The sequence below is a fragment of the Dermacentor silvarum genome, chromosome 8 (assembly GCF_013339745.2).
Source record: "Dermacentor silvarum isolate Dsil-2018 chromosome 8, BIME_Dsil_1.4, whole genome shotgun sequence".
NCBI classification, from domain to species: domain Eukaryota; kingdom Metazoa; phylum Arthropoda; class Arachnida; order Ixodida; family Ixodidae; genus Dermacentor; species Dermacentor silvarum.
The window spans coordinates 119,866,167-119,886,929 of record NC_051161.1 but is presented as its reverse complement, the minus strand read 5'-3'; the positions used below and the strand labels follow the sequence as shown (position 1 = coordinate 119,886,929).

At 42.3% G+C, this 20,763-nt stretch overlaps 1 protein-coding gene across 1 annotated transcript in view; it reads right to left on the bottom strand.

The window, feature by feature from the left end:
• The window catches only part of LOC119461642 (potassium voltage-gated channel subfamily KQT member 1-like), a 283,324-nt gene that overhangs the window by 30,249 nt on the left and 232,312 nt on the right, over positions 1-20,763 (bottom strand). The window lies entirely within an intron of this gene.

Below are 20,763 nucleotides of genomic sequence, written 5' to 3'. Positions count from 1 at the left end.
AAAATTATCATTAGGGAGTTGGTCATGTGCCAATTGCAATTTGTCGGTCAGTAACACTCTAGGTTAAAATTATTGATGGCACAAATTTGAACTAATGTTTACTTGCTTGCACGAATGCCTTTAAAAACGTTTGTTGTTCAGTGAGATGGAGCTCGCTTTGTCAACGCAATATTCCCGCTTGAACCTGGATTCTGGCTAGCTGAATACTCTCCAAGTAGGACCACAAACTTCATTCACAGTTCATTGGTGCATAATAGCCGAAAGTACTGCAGCCCTCGGGCGCTATAACGTAAAGCTATTTCAAACCATTTCTATTCTAGTTCTGCAATCGGCTCTCCACGACTGGTCAAAAACTTTTCGGGCCACCCCCTACTTCGCCTGTATGTCACGCGACGTCGTGAAAACTGCGATAGCTCTCCATTTAATATGACGTATGTAAAGAAAACGAAAGAGAAATAATTATTTCTGATTTGACGCCTTTTCACCATTAGCCCTCTTCTATTGGTCAAAAGATTTCGGGCTGTGCCCACTTCACCTGTCTGTCACGCGACGCCAAAAAACCCACGAAAACTCACCCCATCGAAGCGACGTGTACTCGTTACAGATGCATTATTATGCCTATAAAACTGAATTTCTTCCTGAATTGCCGGAGACTGCTCCGTTCCGAAAGCCATAAAAGATGGCTGCCCACCGATTGCTCAAGCACTGGCTACTCGCCACTGCCAGAGAGCATGCATTTATTTGCGTATAATAAGGCTTTTGTGTGCCAGCATAACGTTATCGAGCCCTTTCGTCACGTATACGACTTCGCTCTGACAACTCATCTTTGCTGAGGATCGGTGTCAGCGGCATTCTTAACCGTCCTTTGCATGGCGCGGCAATTTTCGAACAGCCACCTCAAGCTAAGTCAGGGGAAGCGGACCACTCGCAGACGCCGGCACCACCCTCCTCATCCGGCTATATATTTTCACTGTACTGCCTCGGCCTCATCGAAACCCTCTCCCCTTGAGCGTGCTCCTCGCCTCTTGTCAGCCAATTAAACAAGAAAAACCACTCAATGTTGGCAATGTTATTTGTTTTGAATGCAAACAAAAGTGGTCTCCTATAAACAAGGAGAGTGTTGATTGGGCTGTTCAGACAACGCTGCGGGTCACCGCAGCGGCGGTGATTAACCTTCTTCGGCGGTTACGTAACATTGAGGTCAGGATATGAGAAGAAAGACACATTGGAATAGTTTTACGCTATAGGGCCCCTCGATCATGTACTTAAAGGCTGCAACACTAACTGGCTACATTAGTACGCATTAAGAATGCTTTAGATGAAGCACTAATAAATGGGTTTCTGACTTGCATGACAGAATACTGTATACCCTATCAAGAAAGCTTTAGGCATAACCTATACCATTCCTTTTTTGCAAACATTGTTTTGTTGGAAGGCATCCGCGCGTGTTTAGGCACATCATTTTTTTCTGATTACCTTATTAATAATTTTCCACATTTACAGCTCACAAAAACAAATATACCAAATAAATTAGTTGATGATTGTACAACGAATCCCTTGAAAGAGTCAAGTAATTTAGGAAAACGTGCTACTGTTATCGTTCTTGCTTTCCTACAATAAAAAAAAGCCTGTCGAGATGAAGAGAGTAGCAAAGTTAACGTTGCTTGCTATACAGAGTATTAAAGACCAATGGATACTTTGTAGCAAATTCAGATGGCCATTTTTAGGAGCAATAGTATTTCTTGGATAAACTTTAGAGTTCCCAATAATATTTACATTACAATAATGTGTACAAGCACTGCTGAATTTGCGTTCTTTGCGCACACTTATGGCACATCAGAACTCGAACTGATCGTACTCTGAACGGTCTGCGTGCCGCTTATCATGCTTACTGCTTGAGAGAGTCCCGTGATTCAATCTTTATTTTAGCTGTGACATTTTTATCAGATTCTCAAAACAACCCATCAAAAAAGCAAGCAATGCCATGAAACATTGTGCTGCGTCTGACGGGACAGAAGAGTACAGCAGAGCAGCACCTCGGCATTCCGCTTTAATGTAATTCAGTCACGACGTGGCTGCAATTGAAAAAAAAGACAAATATTGCTACTGATGCTAACCCATAAAATGGCATAAATATTTTACGTAGCACTACCTAACGCATCGTCGCAAAATGCAGTTCTGTTGCTCTGCAAATGATGAATACCAGCACTGAAATATGCACCTAAAGCAATTCAGCTATTGTGATATGTGCACCACTAACTTTGCAACACTTCTTAATTAAACTCAGTCAAGTAGTGAAACAGCCACGTGGACGTGATTTCATTCTTCCTTTGGCAACAACCGCGGACTGCACTTATTTAATTTGCGATGCAAGCATCTTCTGTAGTTAGCAGGAAATTGGACCAGCACAAATGTCTGAGGCCCTCAAAAAATACTGTACACTGTAAAATGATTCTTTTTGCACCCAATCATTAGGTAAAATTTTTTATGGTGTTGTCTTGTTTTCTTTACATACTATTGGGTGATTGAAGGCCGCTACAATAAACTACACTCTATTATGCAGGTGCAGGTGCATTGTGAACAGGCTTGAGGGTTGTAAGAAACAATGGCAAAAAATCAATGCAGGCTGTCATGTGCTTCAATGAACATGCTGAGATGTCATGAGAGGAAAAAGAAAACATGCTTCACGTCAAGCAAAACGTGAGCCAAGAAGAGTACAGGGTAGGACGAAACTCCAGGTGCAACTCACGTTGACAGGCAGCAAAAAAGCATCAGCGAATGATCTTCGCTCTCACGTAGGCGTTGAGGAAAAATGGACAGCTTGATGAAGTCTGTGTAAAACCGTTTTCTCTTACCATTGCTTGAGAATGTGACAGCACTTTGGCGGCCCATAGGAGCATTCCGTGTGCTCTAGTCCCATCCCTCCAACTTCCTCCTTCCCGCCCCCCCGCCCCCCTAAAGAAATGCGAGGAGCTAAATTTCTTTATTGTAAAGTACAGCCAGATTCAAAAAGCATTTTTTCAAAAGAACTGTTTTTTGACACTTGCCACGATTGGTGCTTTTCAAGATTGGCCGGCGCTTCCTTGTGCGAATCCCTCTAATTAAAGACCTTCTTCGTGCATACTGACCCTCCTCCGAGAAGGGCTATGTATGTGGAAAACTGCAGGTGTAAGTATAACTCAGTGGTATGCCGCGGCTGACAGTACCTTTGAGGGTACTGTATATACTCGAGTAAGGGACGCACTTTTTTTCAAAATTTTGACAAGGTGCGGCCCTTACATAGAGCCGAACCTTTTGATTCGGTCCTGTGTCCGCTACTACATGACTCACGCCATGTAGTAGTGGCACCCGAAAGCTCACAGCGTGCAAAAATTTGCCAACGCGCGCGCGCGACTTCCAGGCACTGAACACGATTGCTTCTCCGTTTGAAGCGTTCTTTTTCAAAATTTTGTACTGCCAAGTTTGGAGTGCTGCCCTTACACGGATGTGGCCCTTATACCGTATGTACGGTATACTTGCCTTGGTACGGTCGCACCAAGGCAAGTATTCCTCTCAAATTCCACGTTTATGTCAAGAGCAAAAATTAACGTTTATAACGACATACCCATAGCCAAGTTGCTTCTTTCCGCCGCTGGCACTCTAAATTCTTGTCCGAAACAGTGCTTTGTTAATGTAACGCTATTGAAAAAATGTGCCACCTAATACTAGCTTTGACCTTGATGTAATACTCTAAGAGGGGCTTCTTCAAAAGCCGTAAATGCCAGAAAACTGCACGAATAGATGTTTACAAGAGGCAAGCGGTCTCACGAAGCAAGACATGCTCTTCACAGGCAACGATCTGTGTTGGCCGAATATAGGCTCCCGATACCAGAAGATAGCTCAGGAGCCTAATCACTTTTGAAGTTCGTTCTTATTATCGACTGGTATTTTACGAATGCAAAAAAAAGAATACCACGGTTAGATTCCAATAGTGCACCTCCATGCACGTTTACAAATAAACCGACTCCTCGTGTTTCGTACAGAAGAAACTCTTTTTTCTTTGTCAAAACAGGGATATCAACTTGAACTTCATGTGGAGGATTGTCATGTTAATGCTTCATTTTGGATTATCATGTCAACTGAGAGTATTCGAAACGCTCTTCTTGGTTGTTTTTCGTTGTCTGTAGCGTCGCAAATTACTGTCACTTTTCTCGAAAAGGGACAGCTAGAATTCTGCGAAACTGCTTTTATACAGTACTATATGCACCTGACTTGAACTTGGGTTGAATACCTATCTTACGCAATTGCGTTACGGTGAATTTTGACGAGGATTGAAAACAATGTGTAGCATGATGTGCAAGAAAAGAAGTCTCAAGAGGGTCAAGCAGAAACACTTTCGGTTGTTTTATAGTTCATCATTTTACACTGAATGAGGACTAGAGGTCCTGGGTACGTACGCTTTCTATTTTCACTGAACATTGAGCATGCATTTAGGATTTCATTTGCATATTATTGCTTCAACTGAACTAACCTCAGCTTGCAGCATTTATCATTATTGAAGATGAAAAAGCACGAACGCAAAGAATATTTTACATGGGATCACAATCACTCGTGTTCAAACAGATGTACACTTTTCTGATATTCCAGCGATATAGAACAATAATTGAAAAATAAGCATGTAATTTTACCTACATTGCAGATTGGTTGTGCACAATGATATTGCGGCCAGACATGCATTGTTAGGTTTATAAGAATATGGCTAGCAGTAATTTTTTAACCATTAGCATCGCTTATTTCATGCATTTCTTTTTCTGACGGGAGCAGTTGCTGCTACAATTTAGAAAGTTACTGCTTCAAACGAACAACGTGAGCTTGAAATACACATCCTGAGAGCATTATCCAAAACCCCCGAAATTTTCCTTAAACTTTCTTGGATTTAGACGCACAAACCGCATACCGCGTTCATCCGCATGCATGAATTCTATCCGGTGCTCCCGGTCTGAATTTTTTTTTAGCATTGCACACACGGGTGGTTAATCATGTAGATACGCGAGCTGCTTGTGAAGCAGTTGGATACAGAGCACTTGCGGATGTAAGAGAATCCATTCTTCAGTCATGTCATGGTCGAATGCTTCGATGCGTTCACGTATTTCATGATCGCCGTGTTCCGTGGCGACACCCTCGAGCTTTGGCTTGCAACTGCACGAGCCGCATGCGAGGCAAAATTTCTGCCAAAGGTCTGCCTTACATTTTCGGCATGATCTTTGAGCATCATAGAGTTTCGGGCAAAAGCTACTGGTGGGAGAGTTGGCGCTTATGTCTATAAACGCTACAAGCATGGCAGTTCTGACATGAGAATGATGGTCAGTTGTTCATAAATTTGCCTAAGCTTCGTCCTTATCACTTCAAACGGCTTTCTGTCTTTGCAAAGTGTCCCTTTTTACCCAAATATTGCATTACAATTGCAACAATTGGCAATAATTTTGCATGTGTGCCGCGATCTTTTATTGTCACATCTCCTCTGAATAAATATTCGCCTGAACAAACAATCTCACATCTTTTTGCTTTTTACAGCGAAGTCGTTAAGAGGTAATAGAAGCTCTCAAAATGTTACGGGAAGTTTTTATGGTATACAGTGAAAAAAGTTGTTTATTCGTCGAGTTTACATCGACAGAAAATTTGTGGCAACGGGTGGCATTGAGAAAGGAAATTTTGAAATGCGTAAACATATGGGGAATGTTCATGGGTGGTGCGTAGGCAAAGTTCGAATGACCTTTACCTTACGTTGCTTGTGCAAGCGCTGTGGAGCATTACAAGCGTGTATTATGAACGACGCTGGATTTAGTCCACCTGTCTCGAAAAAACTACATAAAGGCCACTGATATCAATGTTACTGAGAAGAGGCGGGAATATTATGTTTAATGTGCATGCGAAGTTAAATGTCTGTGGATAAATCGCTGTCTTGGCCCGATGTTGCCCAAAGGAGGACTCTCATGCGCTTTATAGCTGTTATCTGCTATATTTTCCAACCACTTGAAAGAACTCTATGCCACATTGAATTATATTTATTGAAAATTCGGTGCATGCCAAGTGTGTTGAGTGGAGAGATGTTCACGTTTCTAGCATAAATCTGAGCTTTATAAATATTTATTCAACCCTCGTTTTGATATTATTATCATGCGTTATACGAGCTTTCTATTAGGTTTCTTAGTACTCTTGGTGAACGAAAGCAGGAACGTTGCTTATGTTTTGTGAAACTTAGGGGGCAATTTATGAGTGACGGCCAGGCGAATATCAATGTATGGGGGCTAATTGCATATTTCATATTGCACTGCAAATTCAAGTGCTCCTGAGAGCACGCCGAGAACGGCGAACGCTGGATCTGACGTAATTTAACTAGAAAAACCCCAGTTAAAATGTATGCGGCTGACAATCGCGATGTCTTCATTAGTAATCGGTGCGTAGTTGCAAGCTATATACAACATGGTATAATATAGCGAACGAAAGTAGTGATGATTTAACGAAAGTAGTGATTTGTGATGGCGAATGAGAAAATCCTGACGTGAGGAAGGCGGTGTCGTTGGTTGGCGCAGCTCTTTCTGTGTCCACCCCTTTCCCGTCGCCCAGTGTAGGGTAGCCAACCAGACTCATTTCTGGTTACCATCCCTGCCTTCTCTCTTTCTTTCCTCCTCCTCCTTCTGTGACCTGTTTCTGCACGAAACAACAGACGGATGAACGACCACAAGTGCATCTGCAACCTGCAGTTTGAAAATGATGCAATGTTGGGTAACGGCGCACGTGACTTCGAAGACTGAGGAACTCAACCAACAATTTATGACGTCTTCTTTTTTCTAAGATCAATGCAGAGAAAACTGACAAAACCTGTGCTCATTATTATAGCAAGTCATGAAGATCGTGCTATTGGGAGTATGCCACTTGAAGGTAGTCACAGATAACGTCTAGGCCCAGTAGTAATGACTCACTCAAATCAAGGCAAGCCGATCTGCCGAAAAAAAATTCGGGCCGGAATGTTCGAATATGATCGCAATGTCAGCGATGGCTTTCTTGAGTGAGCGGTCGCATATCCCCGTGTCATCCGTGAATCACGAAACCTTATGGACGCATTACTAGACACACGAAGTCAAATCTCATTGCTAAACACTCCCAAATGATACCGCGACATAGTATATCTTGTGACCACAGTACCACAGTTGAAGCTCCGTAGCAACCGCCCCTAACCCTAGTATCGTGGCAGCAATGTATTGCAATGGCTATCAAGCGGCCACACTTGACGCGGAGGTGTGTGTTGAGTGTGGGGTGCTACTAATTTACTAAATTTAGGGCCACATAAACTCATCATATACAACGGTTGTTCTATGATTCTATTTTCTCTGAACGTCTAATGGGATATTTTGTGATTCTTCGAAAATGATTTTGCTTAGCCATTGCATAATATATAACCGTTACTATGTACACACGCATTTATATGATTCCGGTACGCGGACTTTTTCTACCACATTGTGCAATATATATAGGGAGCCTCTCCACAACTCATTGAGTTTTGGAGTCCCAACTGTAGAATTCTGATGTATTGTGTGTATCACTGCAATTAGCATTTTTTGAGAGCGTCACTCATTTCGCGCTAACTTTGTCGGTCTGTCTATCCGCATCTAACCTCCTTCACGCCAACTTCAGTTACCCGGTAGTCCATGGTGTAATGAGTTGTGTAGCGGGCTGCTGTGCTGGTTTCTGCCGGAATACTTCTTTTTGGTTGCGAATAATACAATGATCTGATCAATTTCTTCAACAGCAGCAATATGCGACATCCAGCCTCGGGTAGACAGGTTATAAGCAGTATACGTTTCAATCGATTGCATCAAGAGGCGGGAAAACATTTTTGACCTAATCTTTGTGCTTCTTCATTAAACATGCTGTTTATCACAGGCTGACACATTCCTCACAGATAAACGAAAATCTATCAATCTGAATTTTTGTCTTTTTTGTATGTTTCCACCTCAGAAGTATGTTTCAGCCTGTGATGACTTAGCAGATGGGCTCACCAACGTGTACTCAATTGCATGCTTATGGGTGCGCGTAAATATGTTAATTTGCCATTGATGTTCTCGTCAGCTTTATTCGAGTGCATTGCGAAAAACGTATACTCTAAAGGCGGCTCACTGTGTCATTTCCCTCCGTTGCAAAAACGCACATATCGTCAGCCATTAAAATAGCCTGGTGTAGTCAGCACATTAAAGCAAATCATTTTGTGCCGCATATAGACACTAAATGATTTTTGAATGACAACACATGACGCGATTCATTTGGTGCCGTCAAGTATATGGCCAAGTTTAATTGGCTATGAATTGAAATTTCTCGTTTTCCAACTTTATCAGGAAATGCTTTAAGATGTTCTATGAGTCGAATATCATTTTAGTAAGCTATTACTGGCGCAACCCGGACAAAGAAGGTATGTACCTCTGGGTTCTATTATTGCTTATACACTGCCTTCTGACGCATGCAGACGACTCTCGCAGGGTGAGATTAGCTACTGATTTATCCCGTGCTCGGTTTCGATGTAGGTGCATGGCTGTTTGCCGAAACAGGTGCAGGTTTCCAATAGTTCGCTGAAATTTACGATGCAATGGTTGGCGCGGTGCACGAAGTTTAAAACAGCATTTTAAATATGTCGTAAACAGCATAAAAATATACTGCGAAACAACATCCCCATTACGCAATTTCCCTAGACAGCAAATAATTTCACGTCCATTAAATAAAGCGACAGTTCTCTCCTGCTACAGTTGCGTGTGTTTGTATACTGCAGCTTCAGGTATAAAGGTAAAGTATATTCAATCCGCGTATGCTAATGACAGTGTATTTGTGCGCGATCTTCTGTTGATTATGTGTTTCGGCAGGGCAGAAATTCTACGTGTGGACAAATAAGTGTATAATCTATGCACTTGTGTATTAACCTACTGCCATCCGAAATGTTTTTATTGACGAGTTCACCCCATCCATAATGTACCAAACATCATGCACTTCAGTTTATATGAGATGAAGCATTTGGGAAACATATTCAAACTAAAAAAAGAAACACACTTGCGTTTTGATGTTAGGATGCATGCATGAGAAATTGAACTCTCCAGCAGCAGGTCATTCGCATGTAACTCCTTCTCGTAATAAACTAATTAAAACTGACACATGCAGCGTAGAAACAGTTGCTGTAGAGCAATACCTTTACTTTGTATTACATACGACGTATCCACACATACAAATAGTGGAAGGCTACATTACGCTCCATTCCATTGAGATGTGTGCTTACACAGTGCAGAAATTCTGTGTGGACAAACGCGTAAGTGTATAATCCATGCAATTAACCTACCGCCACCCGAAATGTGTTCATTCACGAGTTGATCCACACTGTACCAAACATCGTGCACTTTCAGTTTGTATGAGATGAAGCACATGGGAAACGTCTGAACGTGGCCTGGACCACTTTCTAGAGCGTTTCTGTGGTGATGAACTTTGCTCATTAAAAGTAACTGCTGGAAAGTTTGGAATAAATTAAAAGTGATCTGTTCGCAGGCGCCATCACTCTATTTTATGTCCACTACAGGATGAAGGGCACTCCCATCGATCTACCATTACCTCTATCTGGCATGAGCTGACACCATCTTATGCTTACAAATATGGGAAATTCTTGAAAAAACCAATTAGTTTTCTGTTGTACTCGACGGCGCTTCCCTTCCGATGGCATACATTCTGTTACTTTCCGAGACCATCAGTAATCTTCCCTATACACAATATCATGCATGATCTGACCCATTCTATTTCGACTTATCATTCTCGAGTTAAATATTGGCTCAAGAACTATAAATTAAGAATACTCCCGTTTGCTCCCTAAAGCGCGCCACTATCTTCCTGTGTATAAAAGCTATGCCTATCATTTACCCTCGCACCATTCATTGCGTGGTCTTTAACTTTTCAAGCGTCTTTGTTAACCTCCAAGTTTCTGCCCCTTATCTTACTACCGGTAGAATGCAATAATGGCATATTTTTCTTTTCAAGGATAGCTTAAGCGGTAAGCGGCCGGTCATGATTCAGTGATGCCTTCCGTGTGAACTCAAAACAATTTTTGTTCTTTTGCAGGTTTTCTTCTTGTGATCCGAGTTCCATGTGAGTAATTGGCCTAGATAAACGTGCTCTTGCACAGATTCTTGAAGCTGAGTGCCAATAACGAATTCATGTTCTTCTGCTATGCTGTTGCAATGATGTTGCTATGCTGTAGCCACACGGTTCTAATTATTTACGGTGCAGCCGGCTAGGATAACCTCTGAATGAAACTTTCACCTTGCGAAGTCACTGGCATAAAAGCAATAGCTCGTGTCTACTTCTGATGTGATTTACTGTTACCGCAGCAGGCTTTCACACGAATCCTGCATCGTCTCTAGAACAACTTCTTCATTCAGGATGCACATAACGTAATCATCGTCCGCTACGCTATTCCCTGCTGGGGCCTCCGACGTGCATGCCGAGACACCCAGACTCTCATAGACTGCCGGGTGCAAAACGCCAGATTGAGGAGAGCCGAACACTGCGCGATATTGCAGTGTATAGTTAGTGCAGCTCCAAGCTGCATACAGCTGCAGGGACATGGGTTTGAAGTGCGCACGGAGATATTTGTAGCTCTCGTGCAGTGTTTCCCTCAGTCCTCGTTGCGCGCTTTTTCGACTACCGCAATGCGTACGTTTGAAACGGTGGGAGGCGGTCGTTGTGGGTCCTTTTATTCTGTTTCACCGCATGTAGAAACCGAAGCCCAGTATAACAACACGACGAGTAGGACAGTCGGCACAGCAAAAACGAGGCATGGACACAGTAAACTCAGTTTCGAGCTTTTCTGTCGTAGTAAAAGCTTATGGCAAATTCAAAACGCCACCCCTTCACTTTAATGCCATTTCGCTATAACGCCGTAGCGCTTCATGGAGGCCTAACAAGCCCAGAATTCAACAGTGTTAAACCCTGTCATAGGGGTTGCTACTTTACTGCAAATACTGAAGGCAATAGAAAATCACTGTACACTAAAAAGTGTATACTGCACCAGCCTGGTCGGCAGCTGCAGTTCGGTGCAGGTTAATAAAGGAAATGATGAGAAATTATTGGCCACTTCGCAGATTCTATGATGAAGACAAATGCTTTTGTCAAAAAGCCCCCTTTTCGTAATTCTGTGCATTAGAGCTTTTTGTTTTGCACAGCCACGGGTTACAAGATGACTTGTACGTGCTAATGTTCACGAACTTACTTTGTATGCGCGACTCCTTCAGACTACTTAGAATTTTTCTTCATTTTGATCACTGAAAAAATATATTGCGATTTGAGAATTTTCACCATTATTGCATCGTTTCGATATAATGTGTGTGTTAGTACCATACCAATCTACTTCTGTGAATGATAGCGCAGCGATTTCTTGAATTTAAATATTTTAGTGGCACGGCTGCGACGTTGAGAGGGAGTAGAATGACGTGCTGCATCTTTCTTTCGATACAGCCGTTCCCATGGCACAGACGATAATCCCTTACAGTATAAGACATACTGCTGAGCTAGTTGGTTAATCATGATGTAACATGGCTACGCCATTAGATACAGGGATTGCACTCGATCGCGTTTGTTCACTGCGTTACGTCCTTGTATCGAAGTGCGCTGCTACATTACACCCTTACAGTATTTGCTCAATGTAAATCTGCCCAGTTGAAGAGACACTCGGTTGTCAACAGCGTTACATGCGCAGAATAACGCAAATACGCATTTTTTGCAACATAAGCCCAGGCCGGAATTCCTATTGCGCGTTATTTGGAAATAAAAATAAACCTAGTATTCGATTCGAATATTCGAGTATCGTTTTCCTGGAACATTCATCTTTGGGTATACCGGAAAATTCCACTATTGAAACGCCGCTAATAGTAACGCATCAAAATATGTTGAAAAATGCGAATTCCGGAAACATTCCATCAATTCGGAAAACCACAAACGAAGACGACCACCTTACGGAAGCCTAATGATTAGGCTAATAGTTAGGCAAATATACTATTAATTAGGCTCTCTGCCTGTTCTAAGATTCTAATGCAGAAGCACTCTCACACGAGAGTCAAGCAATGCGGGTCACCACATGTATTTTACCATGGGCGGTGCATAGCTTTAAGGCTGTGCGTGCACAACGGCAAAGCTTTCTCCGATCTTGCATTTAGAAGAGAAAATAATCGTGCATGCAAAACAATTTCCGTGGTGATGCAAGGAAGGTACGAGATAAAGCAGAAAAACCAAGCTGTGCAAATGTGAACATGTGCGAGTGAGCGTTTTAAAGCTGACTGCAAATCCAGCATGAAATTAACTCTCTTGCGTACGGCATTCGCATTTCCGCTCTAATATTCCTGAGAAACAGCTCAATGCCCGTCAGTTTTTCCGCACATAACCGCATGAGCCTCGTCACTAACATTACGCTCAAGTTGTACCTTAAAATCAGTTTTCCTTAGTTTTTAATGCTATTTAACAAACAGGTTCCTTATCATTGACAACTTCAGCTTACGATATTTGAAAGGACACTCAAATATTTAGAAATACAAGTGTACGCTGGAAGTACCTGAGGCAGCATAGAGGACTTGGTTATCGTACTAAAGTTTAGATGCCTTGATCTGCAGCTTGCAACATATGGAGCAAATCGTTCGGCCGCCATCAGACCCTGTTTTTGCTTCGGTAATCTTAAACGCAAGATATTTATCGAGGAGGATAAAAGCAGATGTGCGTGTGCTTTTAGCTTACCAATAAACATCTGTTGCTTCCCAAGCCTATGAAAAAAGCCTCCGCAAAGTGTAGTGGAGCGATGAGACCCTGTTCTCGGAGAAAAAGGCACAATATTTCAGGAAAGTACGGTGCAGCCGTTTCCATACGGGTAGCCTCTCAAGCGAAACCTTTCACTCGTTCATGTTTAAAACACAGCTGCTGAAAAGGTTACGCTGATCTCAATCACTCCCCTAAAAACGAGAAATGCCCGTTAGCCCTTGTGTTACTCCTCATCTATATAATGACATATCTTAGAAAGTCTAAAAGTGGGGAATTTGCTAGTACCTTCAAACCTAGCTAAGACAGCAACAACCACCAACGCGTTAAGTTGGTAAAGTTTCGTTGCACTATACCTTTTAATATAGTAATACTCTTTAGTGAATGGTATTGAAATCGATGTCTTTATACGGGGGCTCCTTTTTTTGAATAGTCGATGCTCAATCCAATTGCGTCGTATTCATCATGCTTTGCATTACGAACAAAACCTGGATGAATAAAGGCTATTAAAACACGCTCAAATTGGTGTAAACCATCCTTTCTGAGATCTACCCTATTAGAGTAGCTGGGAAAGAGTATCGGCAAATGTTTATCTTATCCACTTTGATAGGAGCTTCACTAGCTGGGATACAACTTTGCATTGTGTCAACACCAGCCGTGCTAGAGATCTGTAATTCAATGCGCGGGTTTAACCAGCAGCCACAACAAGCCGATATTCTTGATTCGCGGAAAAGCTTCGAGAAAGGCGCGTCCTGCCTTGTTTAGTGGCAATACGCCGCTGGTGACAAGCCACCGAGCCTAGCCGTGACACGCTCAATTATCGAAACTTCTTCGAAGCAGTCGCTATTGAAGAAACTTGGGAAATTTGCAAGCCTGGAGCAGCCGTTCAAAGCTGGGAGAAAATTCTGCCTATGCTGGCATATCTGTGTCTTATCATCTCATCTGGCGTGGGCTCTGAACATTTCCCACTCTTTATAACTTCTTGTTTTCATGGCCCACAAAAACCATGCACACTGTCTGGCATGCCGATGGGATAGTAGACTGTGCTTCTTGTCGCTCACTATTGACATGAAAGTAAAACTGCATTGACATATTGCCGCGAGGGTGAAAGTGAATTGAAACCAGCGTTGTCTATACAAAACGTTCTCCAGGCAGACCATATATAGCCGCTGTTAATTTTGAATACTTTTTACGCTATTATATTTTTTGTCGCACCTTTCTCTCGATAAGAGCATTCACGTGCTGTCTCTATTGTAGATGTCATCACGTACTTAGGACACGCCCATATGAGTTGCTGCTCATTCTTTTAAGGATCACCTCCTGCAGTTTATTGGTGGCAATGAGGTTCTACTCATTTACCCCCGAATTGCGTGTCTCAATAAGTCTTTTTCATTATCTAAGTTTTGTCGCGCATATGCACAATGACATAAGTTATTCGGAAACTATTATTGCACCAAGAATATTGAAGAACAGAACCTGTTACCTTTTCTTGCTCCAGTTGGCAGGAGAAACGTCTTCTGGTGATTTGTTTTTGTTTTTTTAAGGGCCAAGACGCAATGGCGCGGATCCTCCTTAAGTACTCTATCGTCAAAGTTTTTATTGGCATGAGTAAACGACTTCACGCTGAAATTGTAAGTTCAATATTTGTGTTCGTGCACATGTAATAAGTTTTGCGAAATAGCTTTCTTATACCTAGGATGTCTACTGTGAGTAATTGCGATGCTATTGTCACAGATGTCCAAAAGACGACCAAAATAATGCCCAAAGACAGAGCGTTTTTCAACTTGGCTGTGTATGTTACAAGATGACGTGACCATAGCTGCTGAACAGTGGCAGGTTTATTACGTATTCACTTTCTCGTTTCCGAGAGCTTGGCTCTGCAGACAATTTTCGAAGAGCACGCTATACCAGGACAAGTATAGAGCTCTACTAATGAGCATGTTGACAGCAAGCATTTCATTAATGTCTCTTCTTTCGTGGTGCTAGAGGCTACACCTTCACTGAGAGTTGTTGTCGTGATACACTGTTCTTTTTTTTTCATTCCCACATACTCTATCTAGTCAGCTTTTTTATTTCACAATCTGAGGAGCATTGCTTACTTGCAGGAAAGTATTCCCAAGAATTCGAATAGCGACTGCATTGCAGCGGGATATGTTGACCTCGCACCGTGTTCCAATCTCGCCACAAAAACAAAAAATGCAGAGGCCCCAAGGCGGCATGACAAACCGTGCACCGTAGGCGACTCAGGGCACGCGGCTCTTTACGAATCGCAGAAACGTATGCAATATGTTCCCTCTTGTTCAAGCGAGCATTTCATGGTGGGTTTGCATGGCAAAGTGCGTTGGCTTCCAAGCAAGTGGATACAAAATGGCGCCTCTAAAACTGTATTCGTTATTATAACAACGTGCGCTGGAGACTTTAAAGTGGAGTGCCTTCCCTGATTTTTTAATAGGTTCGATGCGGCATAAATCATGCAGGAAAAACTTGTTGGAGTACTGACATGATATTTTCGACAGCTCATTTTTCGTGTTAAATGAAGTTCCGGGACCACAAACACCTCCAAACGGTACTAGAGCACATCAGAGCGCTCTAAATACTTCAATATAATAACTTTACTAAATGCAGGTTCGGTTTCGTTTTTACTGTGTCTTGACGTCATGATGTAGTAGGTAGTCACGTGAGAGCAGGATATTTCGACTTCTTGACCCTCGGTCGCCTCCTATACTTCTAGTTGTCAGAGCCGATGTAGCCGCATTGCACACGACCAAACAATCTGGCACGAGTGTCAAGGCCTCGCAATGTCGTGCTCCTAAGTGACCGAATTCTGCGCAATGACATCACCGCACAGCATCCTCCTGGGATACAGCACCGAAACTGGCTGTGAGAAAGTCATTATATTAGTTTTTTTTATGGCAATGGGAGGCTTTACAGCTTTTTTTCCCTATGATTTCGAAGCCTGGAACCTTCATTTAACGCAGAAAACAATGATATTCGAAAATACCACCTCAGCGTTCTTTAAAAAAATGTATAACGAAGCTTTCGTTGTGCGCATTTGCTGAGGATCGGCTTTTGAGAATGCAAACACCCTCACACCACTGTACCATCGTATTCCCAGAATAGGTCTCGTGAATATTGGAAATGTTAGGTTGCACAAGTTTGCAGGCACCATAAGCTGCCTTAAAATGTAAATGTGCTTTGGCACAGGCAGCTGAAGCTCATGCGCAAGCGACAAGCCATATAGCTTGCTGCTATCATGCCTCACGTGCCGCTGCGGCCAAAGTCACCTTGCACGTGCTGTAGCAGACCACGGCGATTATGGCCGGATTGATGTGAAGACTGTTTTGGCCCTGTTAGTTCTGATAAGAAAAGTGGCTAACGCACGTTAGTCTAGTGCACCGATTCCGTATTCCAAACCTGTAGTTGCGATCAGCACAACAAGAGCAAAATCACGCACGGAACGTTTGCTTGCCACTTGTGGAATGGCGGACGCTGCTATGCTGTCGCCTGCATGCGTTTTGCCGCCAAAGTGACGTGAAGAACTGCAATTAAAAGTGGGCGTATGTGGATTGTATCAGCTAAAAGAGAACGTGATTATAGAGCAACGTCGTGTGGTTCGAGGCTCGTGACGCTGTGAGTCACAGGGGGTGCGATTTAATAGAGAGAGAATAAGCTTGGTACGCATATTAGGACCATGAACACTATGCAAATGGGTGCGAATAAGGGGCTTTCGCGCCTTCTACAAACATGGGAAAACGTGGTTCCCTAAAAACAGTTGAAAGTGGGAAATCAAACTAACGACCGCTAAACGTGCTGCGTCTCCCATAACCAATTACGGAGCAGTTGAGATAGGTAAGAAATTTTGCATTCGAAAATGTGGCGTGAAGATATAAACAGAAGATCATTCTCTGTAATATTAAAGAGATATCACGACAAAGATGATATAGGCAGTGATGGCATATGCCATTAGGTCAATTTGATATCATTACAGAGAGCACGGCTTTACAAATGAATAGTCCAACGTTCGTTTCCAATATTTATAGTCATAACTTCGCTTACGAAGATATATTTGACTAGCTACTGGCTAGTGTTTCGGCAGTGCGATGTACCAGACATAACATGGTGCCAAATATCAGTGATATTGCCCTATGCGCAATGCGCGAAACACGCTCCTTCAGTCCGTACCACGTTCTTTCAGGTGAAGCGTGTGGCTTGTAGAGTTGCCTCGAATCAAAACTCGCTCAAGGAGCAAGCGCTTTCCCTCACGCAGCCACCGATAATAAAATACAGTAGAGTAGACGTCTTTGACGTTTAACAAAGAAAACATGTCTCAGCTAAGTAACCTAAACTATTTAAACGAGACAGATAAGTTAAGTAAATTATCAGCTTTTTTCTTGAGATATCGCGCTGATATAGTGCGAGTTTGAGATACATTTGCAAATAATAAAAACGCCGGGATTGTTTTAACCTTGAGCGTTGGGAAGTATAACTATATGTGTTCGCGGATTGGTTCAATTCATTGTTAATTTTTTAACACTACTAACATGCAATGTGCATAACTGCGCAAACAATTTAATATTAGACTTTTTTACGATGATTCATTTCCACTTTGCCCTCGCGTTTCGTAAGAGAAACAGTAATTTATGCTTTTCCAGGTGTTCGCATTAGGAAAGATTATGAAGGCATCACATGCAGGCTTGCTCGTGGTGAGCCTTATTTCGATGATAGAGAGCAGTAGATACAAATATTTCCTATATATAAACTTCTCAAAGAACGATGTGTTAATTTTTAGCCAGAAAATGAAGTTTTTCATGCTATGATCTGCTGAAGTACGAACATAGAAAGACACACTCCAAGTTCGGACAATTTTTTTTTATTTTCTGAAGATTGATGACAGCTTAAAAAAGTGAACATGCAACATTAAAAATTAAGGTATTTGTACCTTTTCCCGTGCTACATTCTTCTTCGCGCACCAAGGTGTATTCAGAAAACCTTACCAACTTGTCCAGAAACATGGTTACAACTGCAATTGAAGCAATTTGTATACTTTAATCACTACAGCAGCGTTTCGAGGTTGGTTGCAAAGGCTGCCCTCTACCCGCCGTGGTGGCGTAACGGTTATGGTGCTGCGCTTCTGAGCACGAGATCGCGGGATCGAATCCCAGCCCCGGCGGCCGTATTTCGATGGGGGCGAAATGCAAAAACGCCCGTGTCCCGTACATTTAGCACGTTAAGGATCCGCTCGAGGTCAAAATTAATCCGGAGTCCCCCATAACGGCGTCGCTCATCATGAACTTGTGGTTTTGGCACGAAAAACTCTAGAACTCAATTCATTCAAATGCTAAAGCATACCTCAGATAGGAATAAGATTGCATGATTACGCCATATGTTTATATTATTGAAGGACACTTAAAGAACAGTGCATATATCTATGTGCATTTTTCAACAGCTTATGCTTCTTGAGGAAGAGATAGTCTTTCGATGGTTACATTTTAGGCTAAAAACATTGGGTTTATGAAGTATTCGTTCTCTCCGCGGTTGATATTAAAGTGAAATCATTTAGATTCACACGCAGTTGAAACAGAAGTCATAGAAATGTTTCGAACATTGACTACCAACTGAATTGTTGATTTTGATTGCTTTTTGTCGTTTGTGCGCTTTCTTTTTTTATCGTTTCCTCGTGCTACTCCTATCCGTTTGAGAGATTGTAGTTATGCATGAACTCAACCTTCGGTATCCACTCTGCAACGACTCCCGCTGGAGTCAGCAGTATTGCCATATAAATAAATGCATAAGTAAATAAAAGCAATTGAATTAGGATAGAAATTTGTGCAATTATATCGAAGTTCATGACGTGAACTGCATTTGTACTTGTAACCACATGTCTATTTTGTCCCAGGACGTCGGTGTTTTGCAGGTGCTTTCACGTCATTAAAGGCAGATTCCAACAATGTTGCCCTAAAAGCAAAATTTGCGCATTGTTGCTTTTTGGGACATGAAAAGAACCCACATTTTTAATTAGGCGGGAGGCCACAGTGCTTCAAGAAAGAATGCTAGCGTGTCACGCTCAAATAATCAAAGCTACAAGCTTTGAACATTTCTCCAACGTGTACTTCCTCGAAAAGCTGCAAGCAATTGAAGTTTATGGGACCACATAACTGTTCGTTATCACCCCCAAAGACAAACTTCCGTGACGGTATAAACATATAGCTTGAAAACTTAGGGTAAAGGTGAGAAAGGTTGTGTGCTGAGTCAGTGACGATAACGAAAATGCGTAAAATCAATTTACAGTCTAAATAAATCCATGTATATATATCCATAATTAATGCAGCGCAAACAACGAAATCGACACTCTAGCCCGATACACCGTTGTATGTAGTTCACCCAATTCACGCAAGCAATTCACCCAGCAATTCACCCAAGTATGTAGTTATAACTATCACTTGACAGTAGGTAAGCCTCATCAGTGGATGTCGTATTTAGCCCTGAAATGTTAAAAAGAAAACGTTAAAACCACTGTGTGTGGCCTCCACCAACTGTTGAGGCCGTAAAAGCTGATAAGCACAATATCAATGCTTGAAACTGAAAAGGAATATTTCTCAATGTTTGACAGCAGCTTTCTGTATGTTTCAAAACTCTTTTGTAAATTATGAATAGTACGCAATAACTGCGCCATTACATTTCGCCTTTAACGGTACAGCTTCAATGACGTACTTTCGATGATGGAGTGCATTTCTCAACTGGCATAAACGCCATCGGATTGATATGTATGACTTACATGTCACGCTATAGAACGCATGCAAGAGCTACCCATTGATATGTGGATGCCTCAGTCTATGCGTACCATATAGTGTTATACATCGAGTGATCCTAGTGATCAAGCACTAGAGTTCCCTGCAGACGGCGATAACGTTGCTCTTTGACGGACATATTATACATACGCCTTCGTTCATAACAGTCATGCACTACAGCACTAATTGTACCTATACCCGAAAGTAAAGCACCCTGACCAGCGTGGTACTCGAGACAAGGCAAGCGACCCGCCTGAAAAGATTGACACTCGTCACCTGTCCGGAAACCGTCTGGCCTAATATTCTTTAAATTTTATTGTTGGCACATCCGTGGCCCTGATCTTCTTTATTTTATATATGTCGTCTCGCCCCAGCCAAATACTAGCATAGTTATTGGTCCGTCCGGTTTAGCTGGGTCATAAACAGGAGGCATCTGCTTCAAGCAGAGCCCTCGGCAGTTGCATCATAATCTTGCAGAGTCAAACTTTCTCTTCTTAATGATCGCATATGTTAAAGTCCTTCACCTCTTCTGGCCTGTCCTTTGCCATTTCCTCCCACCCGAGCCCTTGGCTCCTTCATCAGAAAATAGAGCAGAATCGAAATAAATTGATATTATCACGTCGCGTATATGTTCCAACCGAAACATGTCTACATCTCATCATGTGTGATTTCTAAAACAGCCTGCTTACAGAAGAGTTTGCAACAACACGCGACACTCCGAGCAGCTGACATGGCTGCATTCATTCGGGCTCACAATCGCAGCTGCCATCAGTGCAACGTCATATGCTTTACTGGTTCCCTAGAAAGAGAAGTGGTTTCATCCTCGATGTCAGAGGACGTCAAGTAAGAAACAGTGCCGATATAAATATACTGAAATTCCGCGCTGGTCGTTTCTTTCAGTTTTTCAAAGCAAGCTCAGATATTCGGCTTTGGGGTTTTAAATGGTGTTAAAGCCATTTTACAAGTTATGAACTCATGTTAGACCACTTCTAAACTGAATTGAAAGGTTTTTTTTAGAAGGCCAAAACCTCTAAGGCAATATTAAATTAAGTGTCTTCCAATGCTTAGAAACGCTTATGCTTGTCGATGACGAGGATGTGCAAGAAGACACACAAAGCGCTGACTTCAACAAATGATGTGGGCCTTCTTTCACGTCGTCGTCATCAAC